The sequence below is a fragment of the Vipera berus genome (assembly GCF_964194415.1).
Source record: "Vipera berus genome assembly, chromosome: 2".
In the NCBI taxonomy this organism is placed as follows: Eukaryota; Metazoa; Chordata; class Lepidosauria; order Squamata; family Viperidae; genus Vipera; species Vipera berus.
Window position 1 is genome coordinate 60,420,530 of NC_138203.1, and position 6,000 is coordinate 60,426,529.

General features: G+C 45.5%; 1 protein-coding gene across 3 annotated transcripts in view; it reads right to left on the reverse strand.

Moving 5' to 3' along the window:
• Positions 1 to 4,025, reverse strand: part of SPIN1 (spindlin 1) — a 47,432-nt gene extending 43,407 nt beyond the window's left edge. For all 3 annotated transcript variants that reach the window (XM_081320556.1, XM_081320557.1, XM_081320558.1), the window contains exon 1: positions 3,720 to 4,025. The gene's annotated coding sequence lies outside the window, so the exon portion shown is untranslated. The remainder of the gene's footprint in view (positions 1 to 3,719) is intronic.
• Between the last annotated feature and the right edge of the window lie 1,975 nt (positions 4,026 to 6,000).

Consider the following 6,000-nt stretch of genomic DNA (forward strand, 5'->3'; position numbering starts at 1 on the left):
AATGTGAAAGGTAAGCAGTTGTGGCCTTGTGGTGATTAATACCTGTTTCTTTAAAAAATGTTAATCTTTTTTTGGGGGGGGTAAGCAAATGTGTCTGTTCCCTCAATATGCCTTTTCACAAAAGGGCTCCCTATTATGGCACTCCTGGCTCTGCCTTGTAAGCCCCACTGGACTTCAAGTGAGCAAGTAGTAGACTGTAGATATATAGTAAGTACATATTTGGTCATTTTAGGGCAGACATGTCAAATTTGCGACGTCACGTGACATTGAGCAACGTATCGGAGCTTTTTTGCCATTGCGGGCAATGGGGTGGACGTAGTTTCCTGGTGACGCATCCGGCCCATGGGCCGGCAGTTTCACACCCCCGTTTTAGGGTATAGTCAGGCAGCAGAACAGGAAAGTGTTTTAAACTTGCCTTAGGATTATATTAAACACTGTAAATCTTGGAAGTTATTTCATTAATTTATTAATTTAAATAGTATAGCTAATAGAAATGGGCTAATGGAATATAATTGGGCTAACTTAAAGTAAAATGTTGACTTATGATGATAGGGGAAATTTATGCAGAGTTATACCTAAACAGTAGTTTTTAACAGAACCTGTAGGAACAAAACAGTTTAAAACTGCATTCCCAGTCAGCCCAACATATACTCTTAAGAGTTAAATGCAAATTGCTTCCTGTTCATATTCACCTTTGTTTATATTACTGGGACAAATGCAACTTCTATACAGCACCTCAGAATTGCTAGACAATAATATAGTCACTAACAAAATTTACAAAAAGCAATAATGCAAGCTCCTAATTAGTCTCATTTCTTACAATGATCTAAATGTCACTAAAAATATCAGAACAGTTACTGAGCAAATACTTTAGCCTGGTTCTCAATTAAGCCCAACTGCTGAAGCTGAAGAAACAGCACATACCCACCTAAGCTTTATAATTTTAAATTATTCTTCTGCTGTATCCCTTAACTCATAAATAGTAAATATTTATAATCATAAGTCACAGCTTCTTAAAATATACAATCTTTACAGAAACAGAAAGCAGTCCATTACAGAGTAATCCTTAAATCAAATTACAAATTGCAAATCATGTATCACTACAACCATGTTAGATGAAATTGTTTTTCATCTGCAGAGATTCACGTTTACAATGAGATTTTATTTTACAGACTTTCTATTTTAATGTTATTCTTCACTCTATAATTTTAGAAGATATGAGGATTTTTATTAAAAGGAAATATGATAAACAATCTTCCAAAAAATGGAGCACATCAGTTGTGATCTTCACAATTAATTGATAGTTCTATGAAAAATACTGAAGATGGGGAAAAAAGTGAAGGCCCTACTTCATTTTAGATAATTCCATTATACTGTCTGTCCACTTTGAAATTTTTTATAACATATATTGCTTTGAAAATCTTATAAAATGATATAATACATTCTACTTAAGCTCCTGGTTTTAAAAAAATGTATCACTTAAGTAACAGAATCAAAGCTTAAATTCCTAAAAGAGTTAAAAAGTCCCATAATTTTGAAGTTAATTTATAAATCACTACATAAAACAGTAAGTTCCTAATGGTTATAATCTTTTTATTAAAAATATTTATTTTATAAACCATTTATGCAAAATTGAATAAAGGCATAAAACCTATCCTATTACAATAGAGATTGAGAAAGATCCATACAAACAACAGCAAAACAGTTTTTATCGGTCACAATTTCCCATGGGAAGAACAAAATGAATCCCTGCACAGTCATCCTTTAAAACTAAACAGCAATTATACTCAAGGTCATTTCATTATCTCCCGCCCCCTCCCCCCCAAAAAAAGTTGGCTAAGTACAGGGGGGGGGGAACAGGGAGAGACAGAAGATTTATTAAAGAATTGGCTCAAAACTGTTCTATGAAGTTTTGTGGAAGCCAGAAGAGGGTGCTGTTTTCACTTGAGGCAAGGGGCAAAAGAGTTTGATAAAAGTTTAGGTACTGTGTGAAACACAGGATCTGGCACAATTCTTTTGTTTCAGGCCCCCCCTATTTCAGGCCAGAGCCAGAAGGGTTGTAAATTATTTTAGAACTGCTGGCAGTTCAAAGTTTTGTTTTTCACAAGTAAGACAGTAACACCTACACCATTAAGAGGGGATTTTTAAAAAAACAAAAAAAGCAACCCATAGCTTGTTTTAAAATGCCTTATGCGCATTGCCTTTTATAAGATAAGGAGGCCTATCCCTCCCACCTGCAAGAAATGGAATAGTCCTGAGCATTTTGCTAACATAACACCCATTTAATCATCACTAACGTTTTGGTGCATTGGCCTCCCTTCCCCCATACCTAGGAAAACAGACACACACATTCCAGCCCAGCTTCTCGGCAGAGGTCGCCCCACTCACCCCTCCCCCAGGCCTCTCTAAGCTCCCAGAATCTGATGGGCTTCCAGTTCATCATACTTTTACACACCAACCCAAAGGGAGAAAAAGCTTCAGTGGAAAAATCCTTAACGCCTGATAAGCAACCACACAAAAAATATACACATTGGGGGGGGGGGAGGGGGAGGAGGAGAACGAACAGCTTTCCTTTCCTCTTTGACGGGGGGGGGGGAAGGGGGGAGGGGAGGGGAAATAAAAGAGAAGGAAAAAGCAAAGGATACAAAGACTAAGATGCAGATACGGAGAAGGATTTTTTTTTTGTGGGGAGGGGGGGGAGAGCCGTGTCAGCCATGTCTTGCTTGGGTGTGCATAAGCCATGTGTGTTGCCTGTCCATCCCCAGTATTTACAAACCTGCAGCTGCGGCAGCTCATGGAGTCTGTGAAGGAAAAGAAGGGAGGGGAAGAAAGGAGGGGGAGGAAGAGCGACCAAGGAAGGAAGGGAGAAAGGCAGCAAGAAAAGAGCGAAGGGAGGAGGAGAGAGACAAGGCAGCCACAGCAGACAAAGGAACTCGGCAAAGCCTGACAGACACACTCACACACACATACAGCCGCAGCGTGAGAGGAACTGTGGAAATGTCTGCTGCTTCCTGACACGGCGATTCGGCTCCCTTACTCGGAGAGTGGAAAAGGGGGGGGGAGGGGGAGCGCATTCCCCCAGCCACCAGCACCAACAGTTCCCCCTCTCTCACACACACACACACACACACACACACACACACGCAAACGCCGCCCGAGGTAGCCTTCCCCGCCTGCCCCCTCCCCGCGGGCAAGAGGGAGACCATTCCCACGGCTCTTCGGGGGAGGGCAGAAGTGGGGAATCCGGGCGCCCCTCGAGGGGCCCCCGCCTGGCACACAATAGCGGGGAGGAACCAGAGAAGGCTGAGGCGACCGGGGGGGGGGGTGAGAGAGACCGAAGCCAGGGCTGGCGCCTCCCCCAAAGGAGGAGCAATTAGTAGCGCCGCGCGAGGGGAGGGGTCGGAGGGTCTGCTCCGCTCCCCCACCAGGTTGCCGAGGGCTCCCCTCTGGCTCCGCTCCCGCTTTCTTCGGGGAAAGAGCTTCCGGGAGGGAGGGGGCGAGGGAGAAGCGGAGGGAGGAGGAGGAGGAGGAGGAGGGGCAGCCCAGGCCCGCCGCGAATGAATAATAAATAACTCCAACCCCAGGGGAGGGGAGGGGAGCGGCGCCTCCCCCACAGCGCCACCCTCCGGTTGTGGCCGGTATCGACCGGCCGAGCCAAGGGCGGCGCGGCAACTCCCGCTTCTCCCCCTCCCTTCTCCTCCGCGCTCGCCTTCTCTCACCTGCTGCCGGAGCCTCGTCCTTCGCGGCTTCCTCCGCCGCCTCCGCCTTCGCCCGGGCAGGCGTGAGGTGCCCGGCGGGGGGGTGGCGTAGGCGGTGGGGCCAGAGCTGCAGAGGCTTCGCCACCCTCGTTTGCCCGTCCAGGCCGCTCAGCTCCTCGGCGGCGGCTGCTGCGGCTCCCCTTGTCTCGCTTGGCCCCCTCCTTCGCCGCCGCTGTTTAGCCCTCCTCTCTCTTGCCACATTGGGAGCCTCCCCTCTGCCTGCGCTGGAGCCGCTGCCAGAAGAGAGGCCTCCGCACCTTCCTGCCAAATAATGAGCCGCTCCAAACACGCGACCCCGCCCTCCTCCGTTTTGCGGCGCGCAGGCGCAATGCCTCCCTTGAACTGCGACAGGAGAGAAGCGCCTCGAGCTCGCACACTACTTCCCTCCTACCCCGATCCGGGAATCCCAACGGTCGGCTGGCTCCGGCCGGGGAAGCTGCCGGGCTGGACGGCATCCGCGGCGCTGGGCTTGGGCTGGGGTGCCCTTGGGGGAGGCGGTCCTCTGGCACCCCGGAGCAATCCACGCGGCTAACTTGGTGTTGGACGCCCTCCTCCTATGTCTTATTTTCAGGCAGCGAAGAGAATCCGTTTTAGCCCAATCCAAGGTACCTGCGTTCAAGTGATATCCTGCATTTCCCGTAGAAAGCTGAAGTACCTCATGATTTCTGCAGGGTCACGCACTTTCAGCGCAGATGGCAAAGCTCTTGTGCGGAGTATGAAATGAATGAGGTGTGCAAAAGTTGGCGTTTGAGCGGGCTGATGAAAGCACTACCGTGTGTACCATCAGCATTGCCCCACACGTTGAGAATTTATTCCAACTCCCTACTTTGGGACTGAGAAGTGTTGCAGGTAAAGCCCACAGTACCAACTAGTATCAATAAACAACTGCTTTGGCTCACAGATGTGGCACAAATGGGCTTCCTCTTGAGTCCCAGGGTTGACTATTATTTTTGGCAGCAGAGCAAACCCTTTGCAGCTGCTACTTTTTGTTTGATGGACAGAACCAGACTGTACTCTTAGTTAAGATGTCCTTCTCTGTGTTGCTAAGCTCTTGGAAGATCTGGGAGGCATGGCTGTATGGTGCATGCAAACATTGCTTAGGTAAATTCCTATGAAAACAGAAATAACAAATATGGATTATTTTTAAAAATTTGGAAGTAAATCCAGATGATTTCTCATCCCAATCCAACTAAGTATATTTTATTCACACCCAAACAGATACTCTTCAGATGAAATTAATTGGCAATAATTGTGAACAGGTGTTGGGAAGAAGCTTCCTCTGGAAAAGAGAAAAATGGCTCTTACTATTTTATTTTTAAAACACTTTTCACAGATTAAAAAAATTGAAACTTTTGTAACAAGCTGTAGCTTCAAAAATACAGATAAAGGGTTTATTCTCAGCAGGTGGCAGCAGTTGGCAACTTTGCTGTATTTAGATTTGGAAACTAAGCAGGATTGGCCAGTTTAGTCCTTGGATGAGAGACTTCCGCAGAATATCAAAGCAATTGGTTAGTTTGGGAAGTTAAAAAACATCATTGAAGAAGGCAATAGCAAACTATTTTGTCTACTCCTGTTAAGGAAACAATGTAGATAAGACTGTGAAGATGATTTTACTGTATCTTTTTAAAAATCCATCTTGGTGGTGAATTGGTCAATTCTGGTGAACTTCAAAATCTCATTCAGCTCAGCTCCTGCTCCATAATTTATTCAGTTTCTCTAAAATTACTTGCACTTTATTCACAGAGCTTTTCCAAAGAAGTTGGCAATTGCCCTAAGTCTCACATATCATCGACTCTTTATCCATCAGTATCTGCAGAGGAAGTCAAGGCGTGCAACACAGTAGCTGGTGCAGAACAGCTAAATCTCATTCCTTTTGCATGTGCATCAGTGGGACATGAACATACAAAAGGAGTTTAGTCCATATGCTGCAACTACCTTCTTGCTTTTTTAACACAGGCACACCTTTGTGGCAGCTGCTGCCATATCTAAAGTATGTCAGTAATTTATCACATGAAATGATGCTTTTATAATGCTCTTATTGTAGTATTTGGGTTTCCTCATATTTCTATTTTTGGGACCATCTGGCAGAAAATCATGAAAGACAATTGTTTAAACCATTATTATTGCTAGCTTTCTAGGAAAAGGGATGGTACTGTAATGTGCTTCTTAAACTATTTTATCCCAAGGCCCTTTTTCATTTTGCAAAATTGTAGAGGACCCCTAGAAAGCTTTCGTTTGTGTG